Source organism: Cricetulus griseus (genome assembly GCF_003668045.3).
Source record: "Cricetulus griseus strain 17A/GY chromosome 1 unlocalized genomic scaffold, alternate assembly CriGri-PICRH-1.0 chr1_0, whole genome shotgun sequence".
NCBI classification, from domain to species: Eukaryota; Metazoa; Chordata; class Mammalia; order Rodentia; family Cricetidae; genus Cricetulus; species Cricetulus griseus.
The window spans coordinates 188,377,888-188,390,595 of NW_023276806.1; positions in this window are offsets into that span (position 1 = coordinate 188,377,888).

A 12,708-nucleotide genomic window follows, 5' to 3' on the forward strand; every position below is an offset into this window, starting at 1 on the left:
ACCATTACCCTGCTAAAAATAAGTTTTGAAAAGGGAGCTGATGGGCACTGGAGAGTTGGCTCAGCAATTAACAGAGTCAATTAACGGTCCTGCAGAGGACCCCGATCTAGTTCCCAAACATGCATGGCAGCTTCTGTAGGACCAGACACACATGTAGTACATAAACATACATTCAGCCAAAATTCTCATATACATAGACTTTCAATAAAATATAAAGAGATAGCTGGTCTTGGAGGTACATTCCTTTAATCCCGGCACTCAGGAAACAGAGGCAGGTTCCAGGCCAGCCTGGTCTCAAGATTAAGTTCCAGGACAGCCAGGGCTACACAGAGAAACCCTGTCTTGAAAAACAGAAAACTATAAGCAGAGCTGGAGTGTTGGCTCAGCTTGAAGAACTGTCTGTTGTCCTGGTGGACCTGTATTCGATTCCCAGCACCTACATGGTGGTTCACAACCATCTGTAACTCCAGCTCCAGGAGACTCAAAGCCCTTTTCTGACTTCTGTGGGCACAAGACACATAGAATGCACACACAAAAATGCAGATGAAACATTTCTACACATAAAAATAAACAAATAAGGGGGTGGTAGGGGAGGAGGGGAGGGAGAGGGAACTGGGATTGGCAGGTAAAACAATCTTGCTTCCAATTCAAATAAAAAAATCTGCAAAAAAATATACAAATAGCACTCGGGAGGCAGAGGCAGGTGGATCTCTGTGAGTTTGAGGCCAGCCTGGTCTCCTGAGCGAGTGCCAGGATAGGCTCCAAAGCTACACAGAGAAACCCTGTCTCAAAAAACCAATATATATATATATATACATATATATATATATATATATATACACAAATAAATAAAATAAGTCATGAAAAGGAACTGGGGGTATAGTTCAGTGGTAGAGCATGTGCTTAGCATGCAGAAGACCCCGAGTTCCATCACCAACACCATTTAAAAAATAAAAATAAATAAACCAAGCCAGGCATGTCACCATATGCTGGTACAACAGGTGGATCATAGGGTCAAAGCAAGATTTTTGTCTCCAAATGAGACAGACAGACAGACAGACAGACAGAGAAACAGAGAAACAGGAAGACACTGACTAATTATGAACAAAGGGCTGTGGATGCACTTTAATAATAGAGTCCTTGCCCAGCATGTGGGGTTCTGGATTAGATCCTGAAAAGAAGGAAGGAAGGAAGGAAGGAAGGAAGGAAGGAAGGAAGGAAGGAAGGGAGGGAGGGAGGGAGGGAGGGAGGGAAGGAGGGAGGGAGGGAGGAAGGGAAGGGAAGAAAGAAGGGAAAGGAAGAAAAGAATAGAGGAAAAGGGAAAAAGGGAAGGGAGAAAGAAAAGGAGGGAGGGATCTAGGAAGGGATGGCTGCACTGCATAACTATTTAGATTTCTATGCACTAAAAAGACACACATATGTTTGAGATATAATCATTTGAGAGAAATTATGAAGACAAACCTTGAGTGAGCTCATAAAAATGAGTCAAACAATAGACAGCTCTAAGTTTTCACTAGACAACAGACCAGAATATGAATACAAATATAGTTAAGCCATAAACATTTGGTTAAGATGAACAAATCCATCAGAAAATAGCTGAAAATGAAAACTGCCAACAAATTAGACCTTGCCTACTTTCCAAATTAGCAAAAGATGTACTAAAATGTGGCTTTCTCAGCTAGCACAGGTGTTAAAGTACATTCTTTCCCATACGGCTGCTGGTGGGAACAAAGCTTGGTAGAACCTCTAATGATGGCAGTTTTACAATGTATTCAGAGAGACTTCAAAATAGTCTGCTTTCTTCCTGTCATTCCAGTTTGGGAAATCTGTGCTAAAGAAGTGACCTAAACTGTTTACAAATATCCTGACATTAAGTTACTCAATGCAGTATATTTTATGTTAGTGAAAAATTACACGTTAACTTCACATTTAATAACAGAGGTCTATCTAGACAAATGCCATGAATGAAACATTCACTGTCCTCTTAAAATGATAGTCACATGCAATTCTTAGCCATCATACAATCGTTAGCACAGAAAGCAGGGCATAAACATATTTTGCACACGCGGAAAGATGTCTCAAAGAAGGTGTAGTTTCCGAAGGTTGTTCATAACCGAGAAGCAGACCTCAATGCATTTATTTCTGTGTTTCATACTTTCATCTACTTTGCAGACTTTACACCTGGCATGTATTATTTTTCTAGTTATGTAAGAGAGAGGAATAAAAGAGGGCATAAAGGAAGGAGAAAAGCCAAAACAAGGCAAGAATTACCCAAAGGAAGACGAAAGCCTCCCCAGCCCAGTGGGGCCACCCTGTCCTTGGCTTGCTGTTTACAGAAGAGTTGGTTTATTGCAATACTAATATGGGAAATTGAGACATGCCCTAGTTCCTGCTACATGAGTTTATAGAGTGCTGAGCTCTCTGCAATAACATGCATAATAATCTTTTTAGCAATCCCTGCAATTAGGGGGTTGCTAAACTGGAATTGTTACTTTGAAACAGGCACACACACATATACATGCAAACACAATAGCTGAAACATAGAACCAACTACCCCCTTGAAGAAAAACAGTGTAATTAGCTCTCCTCTAGATGGGAAGATACTGGACAACCTAAGTATAAACAGACCTGGTGCTTTTCTTTCCTTCAGAGACAGTTCACCAATTTCTACCACGTTTGAACCACAAGTCAGATAGGTGACACTGTATGTCCACGGTACCATGCTTTGGATCTTGAAACAAACTCAACCCCTGACTGGTAGGACACAGAGACCCCGAGCTCTGGAATAAGCTGTAAGGAAAATTCTCAGACTGTACCGTGAGAACGAGTTCTCTCATGCAGAACTTAATTACAAGTGTACAATTATCAAAACACTTATGAAGGATGCTAACCTCACACCCACTGCTAGGTTTCTCTTAAGCCAATACCCTTGAACGGAATTGTTTCTATCTACTCCGTTGTATTTAAAAAGGGAGAAGACAGAAGGGGGAGGGGTAGAAAGTGCTGCTATTGCTATTCCATTCACCAGGCACACAGCAGGAGCAAACTGGTCCTTGCCCTCGTCAGTTATGTATTCTGTTCATGGACCTTAACCTTGCAAAATGTTCTCTGAAGAAATGATATCTTAATAAGATGGATGAATGTCAGATCAGTCAGATGTATACATTATATAAATAAATTCTTATTCTGCAGCATTGTCCCACTTTAATTCACAATAGACCTAAGAAGAAACACTTCATATGATTTGCATTCTCTTAGATAAGCTAAATTTTATAAGACATGCTCACAGACAGTACAGACCAGTTGGCTGGAGGATCACTGAAAATCGCCTGAAAGATCAGCATTATATTCTTATGCTAGAACAAAGACTGCCACACTGCCAAAACACATTTGACTGGATTCTGTTGATTTAAATCTGTGAATTCGCTTACTTGGAAATGGCTATTCTACACTTTGACACGGCATGTAGAGAACTTATTTCCAGAGAAAAGAGTAACGATGAACCCTTCAATAGCTCTTCAAAGTTTAAGTCTTTCATCTGTGTGTGAACCACATATACACACTTATATATGTGTGTATGTATACAGTGTGTGTATGTGTGTGTACCGCAGCATTGTGTGCACACACACATATAGATATAGATATAGATATTGGAGGGTTCTTGAGTATTAGATTCAGGGCCTTCCATATGCTGAGCATGTACCCTGCCCCCAACCCCAGCCTCTCATATGGGTGATTCCATTTGGTAGAGACCCTGTACGACTGCCATACTGTCAGCTTGGGACCCTGTGAGTTTTAGCTGTTTTCAGAAGGACTTTATGAAGAGAGGGCAGTACAATGAGTCACACCCTTCTTAGAGTTTGAATAGTGATTGTTCTCAAAAGTCCACGCTTTACAGGCCCAGTCTCCAGGGTAGCCCCATTGGAAAGTGGTAGAACTCTGAAGAGGTAGGCTGACTAGGAGAACCACAGGGCCCTGGAGTCACGACCGCAGAAGGAGCTGCAGGCTCTACTTCTTTCCTCCTTTCTCTTTGTCTCCCCAGATAAAAGGTAAAGGGTTTAGCTCTCTGTGTGATCCCATCTTGATGCTCTGCCTTGCCATTAGCTTAAAGCAACAGAGCCTATGTAGCCCACCGTAAGCCCAGCACTGGGGAGTTGGAGGCATTGGAAGCTCAAGGGCTACCCAAACCTACATGAAACCTTGTCCCAAAAACATACAGTATAGGCTAGCCTTGAATTCAATGTGCAGCCATGGTTGGCCCTGAGTGCCTGATACTGCTGGAGTTATATGTGTGTACAACCTGGAGTTGCAGTAAATATTTCCCAGAGGACCTCATGAAAGAAGGAAGTGACATCAGAAAGCAAGAAGCAAGCCTCTGAACAGCTAGAGTGAGAGCTAGCAGCCTGTAGAAAACACCTCTCCCTGCTGGGCGTTGGTGGCACACGCCTTTAATCCCAGCACTCAGGAGGCAGAGGTAGGTGGATCTCTGTGAGTTCGACACCAGCCTGGTCTTCAGAGCTAGTTTTCCAGGACAGTTTCCAAAGCCACAGAGAAACCCTGTCTCAAAAACCAAAAAAAAAGAAAAGAAAAAAAAATTTTCCCACAGCACAGGAAACACAGACAAATGTTGCAAGGGGAAACCTCTGGAGACCACACCAAGGAGAAGCCCATGGGAGAAATGTCAGTTTTAGACCCGTGACAGGCCTAGACTTAGAAAGCCCACTTCCAAGACTACTAGTAAAATAAGAATGTTTTATCAAGCCATGTCACACTGAAGGTGAAGCCACCAGAAAAAAGGTGCACCAGTGTATATACACACATCAAAATACCTCCCATGGGGCTGGAGAGATGGCTCAGTGGTCAAGAGCACCTGTGTTCTTGCAGAAGAACCGGTTAGATTACCAGCATCCATATGATGGCTCACAACCATCCAGAACCCCAGTCCCTGGGGATCCAACAGGCAGGCACGGGTTCTCATACACACAGGTAAAGCATTCACACACATAAAATAAGGCGAGATAACAAAGACTCTCTGTTCAATAAATATAAATACAGATGATGTCCTGTGTTACCCAGCCTGTTCATACACTATTGTAAAACCTCCTAAACCCACCAATCAAGAGACACCATGCCCTAGGAACCTAGGGCTGCCACTTCGTGACAGTGCAATATAATATAACAAAATGACAGTCTTCTTTGTTTACATCTTTGCGGTATGTTCATCCTTCCTTAGGCTTCCAAAGGATTCCACTGTTGATCCTGACTCTTGGGACTGTTGAAATTTTTTGTCTACAGTAAGTGATTCTCTTGAAGCCCCACTTCCTTGCTCTGCTTCCCTTGTTCCTTCTCCACCTTCAACATCAAAGAACCCAGAAACCTCTGGAGGAGTGTAGGTGGGGGACAGAGGTGAAGAAAGCTGGTGTTTTGTTTTGTTTTGTTTTGTTTTGTTTCCTACCCACAGATGCTTGCAGCTGGAGCAGAGACAAAAAAAAGAAGAAGAAGAAGCATTTTTCTGATTCTAGCCTTTACAGCTTACTTAACCAATAACTGGCAAGGGCTCTTCTCTAGTTCCTGTAAATTAGGAACCTCCATATTTCCTCCACAAGTCCAGTGAATACTATTGAGCACTCCCAATATACCAAGAGCCAAGTCTCTTGTGAGAAAATAGGTAACCAGGTAAAAGCCATATATATGCACTCTCTACAGTAGAGCAAGATGTTCAAGAAGAACCCAATGGGACATCATCTATGCAACCAGAGAGCATGGAAAGAGGGGACTGAGCTAATCTAGTTAGGAATAGATAGGTTATAAGAAACTGTGGGAGAGTGTGTTAGCCAGAGGGAACTGCAGAAGCGAAAGCAGGTTGGGAAGGGAAATCAAAAACAGATAAACACAGAGAAGCAACGAGCAGAAGAATAGACACAGAGGAGCTGCAGGGAGAAGAAAACCAGCAGGCCTTGATCAAGGAGTACGAAGATATTGTTACACAATGAACAGAACCTTCCTGTTCAGCCATGTGAATTCTCTATAAAATCCTGAAAACTTGCTAGGAGGACAATCCTAGATGTTTTCACCATACGCATAGGAGAACAGCAACTGTGTGAGGTAACTGGAGTGTGGCAATTATTTCACAATGTAACGCAGCATCAAAACAGGCTGTAGCTGCTCAGAAGGCTGGGGCAGGAAGAGCGTTTGAGCACATGCTGGGTGAAACGGCAAAACCTCAAATGAAAACAAACTAAAATAAATAAATAAGTAAATACCAAACACAAAAGTGACAACAACAGGCTAAACATATTACAATACAATAAAAAAAAAAAAAACCTTGAGCTACACAGCCAAAATACACACAGCTTTTGTCAGCTTTAATAAAAGGGGGTGTGTGGTGAAGCATGGAGCATAGCCATATCTTCACTGGTTTGATGAGCAAATTCAATGAGGCCCTCTAGTTAAATATCATAGGTGTAGAAAAAGGTCAAGACTGGTCAGGACTCGGCTACCATTTGTGGGATGCTCTGCACATCAGGCCCCAAGTTTTGCACCTGTGAATGGCAGCAAGTACAAATGGTTGGATAAAGGTAACAGCTCTGACAAGATTTTATTTCAAGAATAATCAATAAGCCTTAAAAATGTTCCACTCTTTTAGAATGGTAAGATACGGCTGGGCATTGGTGGCGAACGCTTTTAGTCCCAGTACTCGGGGAGGCAGAGGAAGGCGGATCTCTGTGAGTTCGAGGCCAGCCTGATCTGCAGAGCGAGTGCCAGGACAGGCTCCAAAGCTACACAGAGAAACCTGTCTTGAAAAAGGAAAAATCAAAACAAAGAATGGTAAGATACACAGGTCTAACTATCTTGGGAGGATGTCCTTAAAGTTCTCTTTGATGCTTGCATTTCCAGCAGAAAGTCACAAGCTCTAAGCAATGGACTGTAAGTTCTTAGGGTCTTAACTGCTATTGCCATTGCCGTGGAGTGAGTAAGGTAACAAGAGGTTATGCCCAGGGGGTGAAAAACATAATTAACATGAAGCACTGGATTTTCCTTTCTCCTGTGAACACACTTGAGCCTATGTAACAACTGAGCACGCTGATGGCGGGGGTCCATCATTAAGTGTCTCACAGAACCTGAAAAACCGGCTGCCACAGCCTAGAAGAAGGCCTGCCAAAGGGTGATCACAAACCCAGAGGGTATATTCATAGGGGACAGAATGGTTGTCATTATGTCCTCACCAGATCCCCTTGCACCAAATGCAATTGTCTAGAAATAAAACTGAGCTCAAGAGAAGCAAAACGAAACTTTGGTCCAGTCTGGCAGGCCAGCAGCTTGAACTTTGCCTTCCATGGTGATAACCACTCTTTCTGAACTCTTACTCGCTGATGGTCTGGAGATGAGGAATTCTAAGAACACAGCCTTGGTGTGTACTCTCTCTCCGTGAAGGCCTCATGCTGCTTCTGCTCAGCACAGAAGGCAGAAAGGCGGATGGGCATGTGCAAAAGAGGACCTATGCTGCAAACCACAGAGCTCTCAAGGTGGAGGGGCAGCACCCCTTCGAGACAGCAGCATTCTCCCCAGAAATGGATCCCTCAAGACGCTGAGCAGGAAAGATCTTGAGTTCAGGACCAGCATCACAGTGAGATCCTGTAGGAAAAGAGGATAATAAAGAATTCCTGAAACTTGGCAACCACAGGGAAACCCCAACATTATTCTCAAATGGGCAAATATCTTGAGCAGACAGTTCTCTAGTGAAGGAATGAAAGTTTCATAAGTTGCCAATGAGCACATAACAAGATGTTCAACATTGTAATCATTAGGGGAATGCCACCCAAAACAACAATCTGCCACCACTCAGGACAACTAACTACTATAAAAAATACAAACAGTGGCCTATGCATTTAATTCCAGCATACTAGAAGCAGAAGCAGACAGATCACTGCAAGTTCAAGACCAGCCATGTCTACTAGTCTAGACAGCAAGTTCCAGGCCAGCCAAGGCTACATAGTGAAACCCTGATTTCAAAAAAAAAAAAAAAAGGAGGAAAAAGAAAAGAAATATAAATAACAAGAAGATTACAGAGAAATTAGTTCCCTTGTGTTCTGCTGGTGGAACTGTAAAATGGTGCAGGCCGTATGACAAGCAGCAAGCTGCTTGCTCAAAAAGTAACTCAGAGTCACCACAGTCCCCAGCAGTTCCACTTTTGAGAGTGTACCCCCCAAGAATTAAAATCAAGGATTTGAACACGCACAGTCATAACAGCAGTATTCACAAATGCCCAAAAGAGGCTGATGCAACCCATGCCCATTGATGATGAATGGATAAACAAAATTTGAAAAACAAAGATGAAGAGGTATTTTTCTTTTTATGATATAGTCTTTGTTTTATTTGTATATTGAAATGAGGAGTTCAAGGTAGCCTTAACTGCCATAGTCTTATAGGTAGCTGGGACTGTCAAGGAGCAACAACACTCCCAGCAATGAAATACTTTCAAGATTCTCTCTCTCTCTCTCTCTCTCTCTCTCTCTCTCACACACACACACACACACACACACACACACACACACACACGTGAACACACACGCACTCTCACCATGGTGTGCATATCCATACTCATACATAAACACACAATAATAATAGACAATTTGCTTTTATTTTCTGTGCATACATGCTTGGACTGCATATATGTCTACGCACAAGTGTGCCTGATACCTTTATAGCCAAAGAGAGCATTGGATCCCCTACAACTGGAATAAGAACAATTGTGAGCTGCCATGTGGGTCCTGGGAACCAAATCCAGGTCCTCTGCAAGAGTAGCAAGTGCTCCTAACAATGGAGTCCCTAGAAGTTCCTGGGAGGCCTGCCCCTTTCTGAATGGAGACAGAGGAGGAGTGGAAAGGGAGGGGTAGATAGGAAAGAAGGGGACTAGGAGGAGGGGGGAGGGAGGGGAAACAGCAGTCAGTATGTAAAATAAATGGGAAACATGCTATTTAAATAAAAAAGGAGCCCCCAAATACAAAGTTTTTTTAATGAGGTTACAGAGAAAAATCTAACAACAACAGCACCAAAAAGGAAATAAACTCTAAGTCTTATATACCACTCACTCCTTCTCTCTCTCTCTCTCTCTCTCTCTCTCTCTCTCTCTCTCTCTCTGGTGGTACTGAGAATCAAACCTAAGGCATACTCAAGAGCATTACACACTGACATTAAACCAATCAATCACAGACAAGTCTGTGATTAAACAGTTTTTTTCTTAAAATAATGTTTAGAGTCTGGAGAGATGGCTGAGCAGTTAAAAGCACTGGCTGAGCCGGGCGTTGGTGGCGCACGCCTTTAGTCCCAGCACTCAGGAGGCAGAGGCAGGTGGATCTCTATGAGTTTGAGACCAGCCTGGCCTACATGAGCTAGTTCCAAGACAGCCTCCAAAGCCACAGAGAAACCCTGTCTCGAAAAACCAAAAAAAAAAAAAAAAAAAAAAAAAAAAAAGCACTGGCTGCTCTTGCAGAGGACCTGGTTTGATTCCCAGCTCCCACATGGCACCCAGCTCACTACCATCTGTACTTCTGTACTGCAGTTCCAGGGGGTCTGATGCCCTCTTTTGGCCTCTTCAGACATCTGGTATATATATGGCGCACATACACACATGAAGGCAAACAGTCATACAAATAAGATAAACATAAATCTTTAAAAATGAAAAAATCACCAGGTGGTGGTGGCATATGCCTTTAATCCCAGAGACAGAGACAGGCAGATCTCCAAGTTTCAGGCCAGCCTGGTCTACAGAGTGAGTTCCAGGACACCCAGAGCTACACAGGGAAACCCTATCTCAAAAAACAAAACAAACAAACAAACAAAGAACCAAACACAAAGATCATAAAAAGGGCAAAAAAAAAAAATCCTTTCTTTTAGGCTCTTTAAAGTAACTTCTATGAGAAAGAGTTTTTGTCATTTTCCATCGAAGTTTCTTGTTTTACAAATTTCTATTCTGTGCTGTTGGGGATTGAACTCAGGACCTTATGAATGCTAGGCAAGCATCCTACCACTGAGCTGCATCTCCAACCCAATGCATGGACACTTTGCAATTTTTTTCTATTTATACCTGACTTTGTTCTTCATAGTATTGAGTGTCAGAATGGGATCTAGCCAGGGATGGTAGTGTATGTACATAATCCTAGCATAAGGAGTTTCAGGGCAGCTTGGGTTACATATTGAGACTCTATCCTCAAAAAGAATCAGTGGAAGAAGAATCCAAAGATGCCCGCTGACAAGTCCTGGCACTGCCAGCATCCAGGGCCCATGTACTCCTCTCTCAGACCATGTCATGGATTCTGGGATCTCTCTCAGATTGAGGCACTGCTTCCTGCATTTTGAGTTCCTCAACTTTAATATACTTCTCCGTGTTTCTTTGTTAGTTATACTTTCCTATTCAATAGGAGAGATGGGAATCTCTATTCCCCTGAGCCCCAGAAAAACAGCTCCATCAGCTAGACTCCCTGTGGCTTACTTGGCTCTGAGGAAAACCAAAGGCAGAGATGAGTTTCACTTGGTCTAACAGGCTGGTGTATTGTGCCTTTCTGGGAAACTTAGCAAGCTTTGCAGCAATCATTTAGAATTGCAGTGGTCACTGTGTGGAAAGAAAGAGGGTATCTCAAAGACAATGTGATGCATCTTTTGCTTGGCATACAAAGTTTTCTGAGACAAAGAACTGAGAAGTAGCCTGTTTTTAAAAGACAAAACACACATTTCTAGCACATTAGTAGAAATGTACAGGCTGGCTGGCTATAGTCCAGTAGTAATAGAGTGCCCATTATCATGCACAGCTTCCTGGGCTTATCTCCAGCACCGCACCACACACACACACACACACACACACACACACACACACACACACACAGAGAGAAACATACACACACTCATACACAGACACAGACACACACACACAAACACATACACACACACAGACACACACAGAGAGACACATACACATAGACACATACACACACACACACACACTCATACACACACACACAAACACATATACACACACAGACACACACAGAGAGACACAGACACATACACACACACACTCACACACACAGAGAGACACACACAGAAACACATACACACACTCATACACACACAGACACACACATAGACATACACAGTGACACACACACAGAAACATACACACACTCACACACAGACACACACATACTCACACAGACACATGCACACACAGACACACACACACAGAAACACATATACACACTCATACACAGACACACACAGAGACACATACACAGACACACATACACACTCACACAGACACATGCACACACAGAGACACACACACAGAAACACATACATACACTCATACACAGACACACACAGAGACACAGACACTCACACACAGAAACACACAGAGACACATACACACATACTCACACACACTGACACACGCACACACAGACACACACTCACACACACAAGACACACATACACATAGACATATACACATACACACAACACACACACAGACACCCACACATACACTCACACACACACACACACACACACACACACACACATGCACACAGACACACTCCCAGACATACACACATACACACAAGACACACACCCACACATACACTCACACACACAGACACACACACACAGAGACACGCACACAGAGACACACAATAGGCTTAGACTCCAACTCTGCAGAATGGGGGTAGGTGGTAATCAATTGTGGTGAAGAAAATGGTTTTCTGAGCCGGGCGTTGGTGGCACACGCCTTTAATCCCAGCACTCGGGAGGCAGAGGCAGGCAGATCTCTGTGAGTTCGAGGCCAGGCTGGTCTACAGAGAGATTTCCAAGACAGTCAATGCTGTTACACAGAGAAACCCTGTCTCAAAAAACAAACAAAAAAGCAGATCCCAGGAGCTTGCTGTACAAAGCCAGCCGACCTCACCTAGCAAGTTGCAGGCCTATGGAAGACTTGTCTGTAAAAAACAAAACAGGTGGATGGCACCTGAACAACATTTGAGGTTATCCTCTGGTCTGCATACACATGCACACACATACAAGTGGTCTCACCTATGTATGTATGTACGTACGTACGTACATATGTACGTATGTATGTATGTATGTATGTATGTATGAGCATGTCTGCATGAGCATGCACACAACTCAGACTTCTGAACCTCAGGCACCCAGATGGAAAGAGTGAAAACGTTAAAAGAGGAGCTGGAAATAGACTGAATATCTTGTCCACTTGGATGGGTTTGCGAAGCATTCAGACAGCTGTGGGTGCCACTGGAGTCCCTCACCTAAAATGCAGCCCTCTGTCTGGTTTCGTAGAACTAACAGCTGGCTGGGTACTGAGGAAATGGAGACAGAAGGAACAGACACAGAGTCTTTCTGGAAGGAACCTTGAAGCCCTTCACTTTACCTGTAGGATTCAGATTTTTGTTCCTGTCTTCTCTGGGACCAGAAAGTCATCTCTTTGAAATGCAAACCCCAGGGAAGATGACTCATTCTAAGAGCTGGAAAGAGCTATGCAGAAACAAACTAGTAAAGAAAAACAGTTTTAAGCCTTTTTCACAAATATTAGTAGGAAAAAGCTTTTACTACCTCAGCAAGTAATCTTAACTGACAAAAGCAATTTGGAGGCAGCCAATAAAATCACGAGTTGTGTGTCACTGTGCCTGGTACATGGCT